The sequence below is a fragment of the Ursus maritimus genome, unplaced genomic scaffold (assembly GCF_017311325.1).
Source record: "Ursus maritimus isolate PB19 unplaced genomic scaffold, ASM1731132v1 scaffold_29, whole genome shotgun sequence".
Taxonomy (NCBI): Eukaryota; Metazoa; Chordata; class Mammalia; order Carnivora; family Ursidae; genus Ursus; species Ursus maritimus.
Genome location: NW_024425452.1, coordinates 32,952,893 through 32,953,313, shown reverse-complemented (window position 1 = coordinate 32,953,313; position 421 = coordinate 32,952,893).

Sequence of the window (421 nt, the reverse complement as noted above, 5' to 3'; positions counted from 1 at the left end):
AGGGGGCTGGGCGGACACCGCGGAGGCCAGGAACGACGCGGAGGAGGTGGAAGGCGCCGAAGAGGTGAGAGAGGACGAGGAGACCCAGCCCAGGAGGACCAGCGCCAGCCGCGCCAGCCGCAGCCGCCCGTCCCCGGCGGCGGGGCCCCGGGAGCACCCCCCAGGCATCGCGGCACGGCTTTCCCCGGAGCCGGGCTGGGACGGCGCCCGCTCCGAAGGCTCGGGAACTGGGTCCGGAGGGCGCGGGCCGGCCGGAAGCGTCTGGAGAAAACTTTCCTCTCGTGGGAGCGGAGGAGGGACGCCGCAGCCGGAACTTGGCTAAACCCCTAGCCACCGGGCGTTCCCCTCCCGGGGTCGATTCCCCCGCCCCTTCCCTCCAGAAAGTACGCACGGCGGGTCGGGGCTCTCAGCTCTGCGCTCC